Here is a 10,690-nt window from a genome sequence, read left to right as displayed (position 1 = left end):
TGCATTAATATATGAAATTTGTTTTTCTCCTTCTGACTTACTCTACTCTGTATGACAGACTCTAGTCCATCCACCTCTCTACAAGTGACCCAGTTTTGTTCATTTTTATGGCTAATACGGAATGCTCTCCTTTAAATACAGCCCCATCTTGCCTACCAGGTCCAGCTGTCTGCACTTCCAGCTGCTGTCTGCAGGCCCTGAGGTCTGCCCTGGCCTCCGCTGCCCTTTCGTTTCAACACTGTCCCCAAACCAGAGCGAGTCAACCCTCCTCTGCAGGCGGAGAAGCCCCAGGCTCCCTGTGTCAAGGATGTGCTTGCCCTCTGGAAGGAGAGGTAGGGGAATGAAAGGAAGCTCTTGTTTTTTTGGATTCTTCTAGAACAGCCTGAACACAGATGCTTATCACCATATGGAACCGCCCCTGTATGTCTGTCCACCTGTCTGAATCGTGGAAAATTCATATCCTTCAAGGAAGAAATAGTTCTTCTTCCATTCAGTAGACTCTTATAAATATGTATATGGGTGGGGGACAAATTAGGAGTTTGGGATTAGCAGGTATAAACTTTTGTATATAAAATAAACAAGGTCCTACTGGATAGCACAGGGAGCTATATTCAAGGCCTTGTAATAAACCATAATGGAAAAGAATATGAAAAAGAATATATATGTGCAACTGAATCACTTTGCCTTACCCTAGAAATGAATACCACACTGTAAGTCAACTATATATATATATATAGAAAGAGAGAGAGTACATTATGTAAGTATAATACAAATAGAGTTTTGAATCAAACTGAAAAGAACAGAGAAAAAGTATAGTCTAGCCTCGATCATAAACATAGACTTAGGGATGCAAACAGTAAGGAAAACTGGAAAAATTCAGTGAAGCCTGGAGTTAACAGCAATGTCCTGATGTCGGTCTCTTGGCTTTGACGCCCCGGCTGTAGTTATGTGAGATACTAACAACAGATATGTCATGAGGGATATATAGGAACTTCCTGTGTATCTAAATTATTCTTAAAACAAAAAGCATATTCTAAAATTCTAAATATGAGCAAAGACTTTCAGCACTTAAAAATATAAGTGTCTACAGCGACCAAATAGGGTCTGTCCCAAAAATATTGGTGGTGATAAAGCAGGAAAATGACGTATCATATCAGCACAAGAAATAATAAAAGGTAATTGAATTATACCAATAGATATCAATGAGACACTTTGGGAAAAAATCATTATTTAAAAATTTGTAACAATTAAACACATTTCTTATTTTAAACATGATGAAATTGTGGATTTAGAACCAAAAGCCAGTATCACTTAAGTAACAGGTCACGAGCCTTAAAGATCAGTCATCCTGTGATGTGTCCTGTCCAGTGACTGTTCCCATTTTAAAATAAACCTAGAAATACCAGAGAAAGCTGCTTAAGAAGCAAAAGAAATAACATAGAAATGTAGAAAAAGGAGGCATACAAATATTCTTTCTCTTGTGGTCATAAGGGCTTCCCTGGTGGCTCAGAGGTAAAGAATCTGCCTCCCAAAGCAGGAGACGAGACGTAGGTTCAATCCCTGGGTTAGGGAAGGTGCCCTAGGGAAGGAAAGAGCAACGCGTTCCAGTATTCTTGCCTGGAAAATCCCATGGACACAAGATCCTGGAGGGCTACAGTCCATGGAGTTGCAAAGAGTCAGATACGACTTAGCAACTAAACAACAACAATATCACAAGTATAAACCTGGGAAAGCAACCGGTAAATTAACTCTGGACGATACGGCACATACAAAAGCAAAGGTTACCAATTGTGTATTATGCAAGTGTCAGGCAATTAGAAAAAATGCTTGTAAAATAAGAGATCCCAAGAGCAGTAAAAAAAAATCAGATAATTCATTTTTTAATCATTTTAATTTAATTGTTTAATAATTGCCTTCCCATTTACTAGAGAATATACAACTTAGCAGGCCCTAATAGGAGAGAAAAAAAAAAGGAAGGCAAAAAGCAGAACTGTATTTTGCTCTTGAGGAAGAAGAAACACAAGAAAGATGATGGGCCAGTGGGCAGAACCCAAATGTTACATATTCAGGAAATTCACAAGACATTGGCCACGTCCTGAAGAGCTCGAAATCAGCCATGTTGGCCATGATGGGAGTATTTACACCAAGGGGATCACCAAGCATCTTGAATCGGGTCTTTCCTTCCTGCAGAGCCCTTTTCCTAAACACCGTCACGTCTGGTAAAGACAAAAGACTTTTACTGGTCCTCTCAGCAATGTGATAAATTGACTTTGAAATTCCAGAGGAAGAGTGTACGTGCCCCTGTGCACATGGATAGATCTATGTGCGTGTATGTGCATGGGTGTGACCACTTTAAAAAATTAGAGTTAAAAATGTTTAACTCGTGTATGAACACAAGGGCTTCACAGGTGGCTCAGGGATAAAGAATCTGCCTGCCAATGCGAGAGATGCAGGGGGTTCAATCCTTGAGTCAGAAGATTTCCCTGGAGGAGCAATTGGCAACCCACTCCAGTATTCTTGCCTGGAAAACCGGAGGGACAGAGCAGTCCATGGGGTCGCAAAGAGTCGGACATGACTTAAATAACAATGAACAAACAGAAAAATCCAAAAAGATATATAAAGAATATTACCAATGCTAGCTGGGTGGTAAGATTATAGGTCCTTATTTATTTTTCTTATTTTTATTTTTCATAACAAACATCTATTGCTTGTATGATTAGGAAACCCTTTTTCATTTTTTTTTCAGGTTTTAACAAGCTAGAAGAAAGTAGAACAGCACTTTTTTCCCCATCCATGTAAAAGAAATTCTGACTAAAGAAATGGAAACATCTCATTGGATACAAGATGGAGGGGTTTGATTATGTTAAAAAAAAATTAACTTCTTTCATAATCATATGCATGATAAAATTTTAAAAGAGCAATGCTATGCTATGCTAAGTCACTTCAGTCGTGTCCGACTCTGTTCGACCCCATAGACGGCAGCCCACCAGGCTCCCCCATCCCTGGGACTCTCCAGGCAAGAACACTGGAGTGGGTTGCCATTTCCTTCTCCAATGCATGAAAGTGAAAAGTGAAGTCGCTGAGTCGTGTCCGACTCTTCGAAACCCCATGGACTGCAGCCCACCAGGCTCCTCCATCCATGGGATTTTCCAGGCAAGAGTACTGGAGTGAGGTGCCATTGCCTTCTCCAAAAGCATTGGGAAAATGTGTAATAAACAAATAAAAGTTATAAGAAGTATCCGTATGAAACATACAAGATCAATATTCAGTTTCAACTTAAGTGATCAGAGAAGGAAAAACAATTAAATTTATACACCAGAAAATTATGGTGACACATTGTCACACAGGAAAATGCAAAGCTTCTTTACTAGCAATTAAAGAAATAAAACTCTAAACAATACGAAAGTATTATTATACCCCTGTGAATCCAGCCGAAAAAAAACAAAACGATAAGATTCGCTTGGAAGAGCTAAGGGAAAACTATCTTTGCACACTGCTGATGGTGGGACCTGCTGAAATCTGGTTGGGTCTGGTGAGGATTCTGACTGAGAGGATCTTCGAGGATGTCTGATTGAGAAAAAGAGACAAGCTATTTATATTTTTTTATATCACGTTGGAAAATATGCTGTGAGGCAGGGTTTCCCAGGAAAATTTCTGGAACCCGGCCAAACAAGCACGTTTCTACTCTGCAGGACTCCTCAGTGCCTTTCCATGAATCCCCAAGACTGTGTGACATAGACCCAGTTAATTGGCCCTCAGAATCTTTTTTATGGTAACTTTATTGGCATCCCACAGCACACTAGGCTACTGGAAATCAGAGAGAAAATAAGAGAAGCATTTTGTCTAAAGATGTCATTTCTTAAAGTGAAATCTTGGAGACAGTCTCAATTTACCTGAACGCGAGAAAGGTTGTCCAATTCCCTTGTACCTGGTAAGAAATCTTTTGCGTGGAAGTTCCCTCTTGTCTGCCAGGTAGATACGCAGGATTTTTGACTCCTAACTGAAGTCATTGAGAAAGACTTGACTAGGACGAGCCAGGTAGATACGCAGGCTTTTTGACTCCTAACTGAAGTCATTGAGAAAGACTTGACTAGGACGAGAGCCCTGCACTTGTGACTAGAGCTCCGTGTCCCGAGATGCGTTGCTCAGGGGTCCTTGTTTCATTGGGAAAACCAACTGGATTCCATTATCATCCTATCCAGAGATATTATCAAAAATCACATGTCCTACTGCAGGCAGACCGGAAAAGTATTCTCAGCATTAGATGCACGCATATCTCAGTTAACCTTCAGAAAGGGGAAGAAACCGAAGCCTGGTTCCCCATTGATGGTGTCAGCTCAGCCAACTGACCCCTGATTAGATCTTAGTTTGAGTTAGGATCGGAAGGATAGACGCATGCACATCTTATTCAGTCTCGAATTCTGCCGATGTGTTTGCCTTCGGGTTTCCTAGAAAGCATTCCTGTTTGAAAATGTCCAGTCTTCTCCCAGCCACGTGGAGGGAAAGAGGAAATTCACACTGCTTTGGTCACTGGTGGGGGTGGGGAATTGAACCAAAGAAACATAAGTGGAAAACCGGAGCATCAAAGACTCACGCACAGGTTAACATACGTTTACAAGGGCAGTGGTGATGAATACAGCCTATGCCACCCTGCAGGGACAGAGAGGCTGGGGACCCACAGCTGTGGACAGCATTCCCCCCGCCCCCACCCCTCACCTCATCCAACCACTTGCATCCCATAGCTCCCACAACATTTCACACATACACACACACGCATGCACGCATGCACAGAGTTTGTCTGTTTTCTCAGTAGCCTGATCTTGGTAATTCAGGAAGCAAGAGAAAGTACCAAAGTGGTCACTAGCCAGAGAGAACCCATGTGTTCCCAGCAACATTCAAATGACCTTGGCCATCAGGAAGACCTCTTGGGGCAGACCCCAGCCTGGAATGACCCCTGAAGGCCACCACTCCTCAAGCCAAAGACACATCTGTTCCCATTCATCCCATTCACTTCTCATTCCTTGGCCCAACACATCCGTGCAGAGCCCCTCAAGGTGCACGACCCCAGAACGGGGTGAGTTTTCTGTCTCCCCTGCTGCCGCCAAATGTTCACAGTCTAGGACACGGAGCATCTCAAAGACCCAGGTCCAGCAAAAATGAAGCCGGCCAGCTGCGTGCATTTAGAACGAGATGGCAAATGAGACTTGTATTTCCAGGTTTCCAAAGCAGCCACGGAAAGGGCCGGTCTCCACGGCCCAGAAAGGCCCAGCCTTCCCAGCCTGTTGCGGCTGCAGGAGAAGGGCCTGTGGGCCACTGGCTTTGATGGCTGCCCCTGGGGGCCGTACTCCGTGGCTGGTCACCAGCGGAGGTTTGCGAGTTTATCACATTAACTGTGTCTGATCCCTGAATCCAAATTACAGGCCAAAGCCACAAAATTGTCTCCCAATCAGAGGCCTCTTGCTCAAGTCCCCCACAAACACCAATCCCCCTTAATCAGGAACCGGGGGACGGGCCAGGCACTCTGCAATGGGGAGCACACTCATTTTTTTTTCCAATTTTACAAAGCTCCTCTGCAGCCTCCCTCTAACTTTCCAGCTCAGGTTCTTTTGAGGAGGTTTTGTGCCTTGCAAGCCAGAGTCCTATGGCAAGCAGAACAACGGCAGGAACAGCAAAAGGCCAAGCCAGAGCCCAGAGCGGGCTGCCAGACCAGCCTCCACCCCTCGAGGTCTCCTGCGAGCTTGGCGTTCATGCGGTCTTGATGCTTTAGTCCAGGCATCTGACCACGAGACGCTCAAAAGCTATGAGCTCCGTGCTTCTGCGTGATTTCCAAAGAGCTACCTTTGCAGGCAGAATCCCACCTCCCTGCATCCCAGCCCTGCATTCCAAATTCAGAGGGAAACAGCATCCCTGGAGGACAACCTGGGTTTCTTTTTCCCTTGAGCTCTTTGCAAGGCCAGGATGGTTGTGGGAGGGGTGAGTGGTCACCGATTCTAAAGGAAGCAACCCAGGCCCAGCCATATGGGTGGGCCCCACAGTGTGAGAGGAGGACTGCAGAGCAGCCTTTGCGCACAGCACTGGGGTCTCTCTCGAAGGCCAAACTGTCATGCACTTGGGGCTGAAGGACCACTGCAGAGGGAGGCTATAGAGGAGTGGTGCACGCGTGGAGGTTTTATAGGAGGAGTGGGAGGGAAGGGAGGAGGCATGGACGTGGGCAAAGAGGGTCTTGGAACGCCAGGCTACTCATTGGAGAAAGTCTTCAGGGGGCCTTGGGGGGCCACTGGGGGGGTACCCAGAGCAGTGGAACAGTCTTAACGTCAAGCCAGGCGATCATTATAGTAACAACACACGCCTTACCCTCATGGTGGCTCTGCTTGTCTGCACAGCTTTACATTAAGTCCTAAGGCCAGTAGTATCAGTCCTCAGACTTTGTTCTTTATACCGTGCTGGTTTTTGCCTGCCCATATAAACTTTAGAATCAGTGTGTTGATATCCACAAAACAACTTGCTGGAATTTTGATTAGATAGCATTGACTCTCTAGACCAAGTTGGGAAGAAGAACTGATATCTTGAGAAGCTTTTTTTCCTAAACATGGAATTTATTTTGTTCTCTGATTTTTTTCATCAGAGTGTTGTAGTTCTTCTCAGCTAGATCTCACACAAATTTTGTTAGATTTATTACCTAAGTATTTTATTGGGGACGGGGTATGCTAATGTAAGGGCTTCCCATGTGGGCACTAGTGGTAAAGAACCCATCTACCAATGCAGCAGATGTAAGAGATGTGGGTTTGATCCCTGGGTCGGGAAGATCCCCTGGAGGAGGGCATGGCAACCCACTCTAGTAGTCTTGCCTGGAGAGTTCCATGGACAGAGCCTGGTGATCTACGGTCCATAGGGTCACAAAGAGTCAGACATGACTGAAGCAGCTTAGCACAGACGCATGCATGCTAATATAAACAATATTGTATTTCTCATCTCAAATTCTACTTGTTCATTGCTGGTACTTGGTAAGCAGGACTGACTTGTATATTAACCTTGTATACTGCAACCTTGCCACATGCCTTTGCCTTTTAATGATTCAACCCAAAAGTTTTACTCATCACTTTTACTCATAATTTGTTGGCTAGGACAAGTCACACGGCCGTACCAGCAGCAAGGGAGACTGAGAAATGTCATCTTTCCGTGAATAACAGGTGCCGAGGAAAAATCCCATTTTTGTAGGGAATGGATATCAGAGGATGCAGTGATACCCGGCCCCTAGCCTCCTCCCCGGGCAGTCTCTCCTTGCGTGATTCTGTCTATACGATGCCCTTGTTAGGAATCCAGCCTCCTTCCAGGTATCTTTATTTGTCCTAGTAGACATCAGGTAACCACTGGATCAGCACACACGTGCCTCCCAAGTTCAGTTCAGTCGTTTAGTCATGTCCGACTCTTTGCGACCCCGTGGACTGCAGCACGCCAGGCTTCCCTGTCCATCACCAACTCCTGGAGCTTGCTCAAACTCATGTCCGTTGAGTCGGTGATGCCATCACCAGCTCCCAAGGACCACTTGAATTCTTAGAGATGATGCGGCCCACGCCCACATCAAGGAGAGGACAGCTGCCCCAACTCCTTCTCATTCATGCTGTCAGCACCAGCGCAGCCTGGTGAGGGAAGAGCATTTTACACATTGGTCTGTATCTGCAAGCTCCTCTTTGCATTTCCTCCTGCCTTCAGCCAACACCCTGCATCTCAGGGGGCATAGTCTGGACTTCCTCTGCTCTGAAGTGGTCACTGCCCAGCGATGATCATACTGGCTATGTGTTTACAAGTGTCGTCTACCCTGGGGCCCACTAAACTCTGCCTAGGGCACCAGCTTCCCACCCCTTTGTCTGCTGGAGCCATGTGTGAATTCAGGCTCCTCCTGGCCTGGCACCTGGGATGTTCCTTGGTGACAGGGAGAACCCCATGAGGCCACGTCCTGATGAGCCACAGGGAGTCTGGCTCAGGTGTCCCAAGGACAGACAGGGGGCCTGAGGGTCTGCAAAATGCCTGGGTATCCTTTGGAGTTGTTTTGGGTTTGATTCTTTTTTTCTGGTTTTAATATAAATATTTGTTCATAGGAGGATAGAGTGTATGGAAAGGACGTGGTAGAGCATAGAAGGAAGGGGAAAAAATCAACCTTATCAACCCCTCAAAGCTCAGCTCCTTCCATTTTGTGATATGTCCTTCAAACCAGCTACGTATGTCTTACAGTTGAGTTAGTGTGGTACCTGTGCATTTGTATCTCGCTATATATCAACCTCTGGATATGCCATAATCCACCATCCCCTGTGATTGGACATGAGATCATTTCTAGGATGACTCTTGTAAGTTTCTTGTTTGGCAGTGAGGTCACAGGTCTTCGTGCAAGCCGCAAATGTGCTCAATCGTGGCGTCCTTCTCATCCAAGTGTTCGGTTGCAAGCAACTGAAACCAGTGCTGATGGGGTTAAGCAAGAAAGGAAAACCAGATGGCGAAAATGGGCTGGGCCAGGGGAGGTGAGGCAGCATGAACTCCAGCCAGACCAGGCCCCGATCCTGTCTCAGGAGGCGCTTGAACCATCCCCAGCACCGGACCTGCGCTAGCCCAGACCTGGTCAGCAGGCGCTGTGACCTCATCGCTGTGCCTGAATCTGGACACCCTGCCAGCCCTACAGGAGGGATTTCCTGCCTCTTCTGATCCTGTCCACCACCGGTTCCCATTCAGCACAGTATTACCTCCACTGCGGCTGAGGGGACAAAGCAGAGGGCCCCTGCATGGACACATCCCAGATCTTTCCCCACAAGATCTTTCTTCATAGAGCATGGACCTGTGCGTGGCTAATCAGGACACATGCCCACCCTGTTAAGTTTCTTAATGTCTCACACACGCACACACACACACACAATTTCTGATGTACTCTTATTCATGGTTCTAGACCTTAGGACCTCCCTGAAGATGGAAGAGAAAAGATGAAAGAGAGAGGACAAGAGATAGAAGGACCAGGCAGGAGGTTTGACCAATGAGAAGCCCTCTTTGGATGTGTCTAGATCTCTCCAGTCCCAGAGAACAGCCCTCCCCCGAAGACTGACCCTTCACTTGATTGTATAGAAAAGATGACCCTTATACACAGAGAAATGAACACATGAGTGTTCAGAACAGCATTATGCTCACAGTCCAAACACAGAAGTAACCCAGATGAATCCATAAAATGTGGCACAGCCATCCAGTGGAATATTACTCAGCCATAAAAAGGAATTAAGCACTGAAATGTGCTACGAAACACAGATGAACCTTGGAAACATTATGCTAAAGAAGACACAAAAGCCCCCATATCAGAGGACTCCGTTTACGGGAAACAGTCAAATTAGGTAAATCCATAGCAATAGAGAACAGGTTACTGGTTTCCTGGGGCTTGAGGGGGTGAGGGGCAGAGGAAAAGGGTGTGTCTATTAATGGGTTCATGGTTTCTTTCAGTTCAGTTCAGTCGCTCTGTCGTGTCCGACTCCTTGTGACCCCATGAATCGCAGCACGCCAGGCCTCCCTGTCTATCACCAACTCCCGGAGTTCACTCAGACTCATATCCATCGAGTCAGTGATGCCATCCAGCCATCTCATCCTCTGTCGTCCCCTTCTCCTCCTGCTCCCAATCCCTCCCAGCATCAGAGTCTTTTCCAATGAGTCAACTCTTCGCATGAGGTGGCCAAAGTAGTGGAGTTTCAGCCTTAGCATCATTCCTTAGCATCATTACTCCCATTCCTGGGAGTTTGAAAATTCAGATTTTCATCATCATTTCCTTCCAAAGAAATCCCAGGGCTGATCTCCTTCAGAATGGACTGGTTGGATCTCCTTGCAGTCCAAGGGACTCTGAAGAGTCTTCTCCAACACCACAGTTCAAAAGCGTCAATTCTTCGGCCCTCAGCTTTCTTCACAGTCCAACTCTCACAGCCATACATGACCAATGGAAAAACCATAGCCTTGACTAGACCATGGTTTCTTTAGGAGTAATGAAAATGTTCTAAAATTAAATAGTGACAATGGTTGCACAGCTCTGCAAATATACTGAAAATCACTGACTTACACACTTTAAATGGGTGAACTTTATGGTGTATACATTATATCTCAATAAAGCTGTTTTTAAAATGGTGAACACTGTAATTTCTAGGGGCTTCAAATTTTGTCATTCCTTCCCCTGGGTTTTAAAGTCCGACAAAGCCAGAGGCATCCCAGCTTTGTCATAGCTAATGACTCTGTGGGCCTCAATTTCCTCATCTGTAAAATGGGGAAGAAGTGACTGTCCTCAGAGGCTGATGTGAAGATGAATTAGCTGCTCTCTGTAAAGCAGCTGTGTGGGTAGAGAGGAAGAGGATTGTGGGGGGGGGGCGGGGGGCAGTTCCTAACTTTCCTTCCTGTTCCCACCTTCCTGATCGCTGGATTCCCCTCTCCTCCCGCCCTCCACCTCTAGGCATTGCAGTCACACCTTCCTTGCCACCATCCTTATCTTTCATCTCCTCTTTCCAAACCCCCTCTTTCTATGACTTTGAAACTTGCACGGGAACTTGCTGGTGGGTGGACTCCGAGTTTGGACTCATCAGCCAGAAAGGGCAGGAAGAAGGGATAGGTGAGGCTTGGGAAGGGGCCAAGAAGAGCCTCCCAGGTCTCCGTCTAGGAAACCTCAGATTCCTCTCCCCAC

At 46.0% G+C, this 10,690-nt stretch overlaps 2 long non-coding RNA genes across 2 annotated transcripts in view; one reads left to right on the top strand and one right to left on the bottom strand.

The window, feature by feature from the left end:
* The window catches only part of LOC104986930, a 22,342-nt gene extending 18,332 nt beyond the window's left edge, over positions 1-4,010 (bottom strand). Inside the window, exon 1 of the long non-coding RNA XR_825084.1 lies at positions 3,894-4,010. This is a non-coding gene — a long non-coding RNA (uncharacterized LOC104986930). The remainder of the gene's footprint in view (positions 1-3,893) is intronic.
* On the top strand, positions 3,723-4,251 carry LOC104986931. Its single transcript, XR_825085.1, has 2 exons — positions 3,723-3,972; positions 4,039-4,251. It is a non-coding gene; the product is annotated as an uncharacterized LOC104986931 (long non-coding RNA).
* The last annotated feature ends 6,439 nt before the right edge of the window (positions 4,252-10,690 follow it).

This window comes from Bison bison, unplaced genomic scaffold (genome assembly GCF_000754665.1).
Source record: "Bison bison bison isolate TAMUID 2011002044 unplaced genomic scaffold, Bison_UMD1.0 scf7180017864080, whole genome shotgun sequence".
NCBI classification, from domain to species: Eukaryota; Metazoa; Chordata; class Mammalia; order Artiodactyla; family Bovidae; genus Bison; species Bison bison.
The sequence above is the reverse complement of the archived record's forward strand: the minus strand, read 5'-3'. Positions and strand labels throughout refer to the sequence as shown.